Source organism: Lupinus angustifolius, chromosome LG17, assembly GCF_001865875.1.
Source record: "Lupinus angustifolius cultivar Tanjil chromosome LG17, LupAngTanjil_v1.0, whole genome shotgun sequence".
NCBI lineage: Eukaryota > Viridiplantae > Streptophyta > Magnoliopsida > Fabales > Fabaceae > Lupinus > Lupinus angustifolius.
This window is the reverse complement of record NC_032025.1, coordinates 6,678,065-6,678,468: the sequence shown is the minus strand read 5'-3', so window position 1 is coordinate 6,678,468 and position 404 is coordinate 6,678,065.

Genomic DNA, 404 nt, shown 5'->3' with positions numbered 1-404 from the left:
TCGAATTCAGATTTCAAACTTTGCTTGATCAATTCAACTCCATCTGAGTTGCTTCCAGTTACTAGGAGATCATCTACATACAAGCAGATGATGAGAACATGATTACTGCTTGAGCATTTCACATAAACACCATGCTCTACTTCACATTTTCTGAACCCTGCTCTCAAGAAGAATGCACCAATTCTTCTATTCCAAGCTCTTGGAGCTTGCCTCAACCCATATAAGGCCTTCTTTAATCTGTAGACTTTGTGTTCACTGCCTCTTATCACAAATCCAGGAGGTTGTTTGATGTAGACTTTTTCATCCAGTGAACCATTTAAGAAGGCTGATTTAACATCAAGCTGCCACATCTCCCAATTGTTCTTTGTTGCCAATGCCACTATTAGTCTGATTGTTTCAATCCT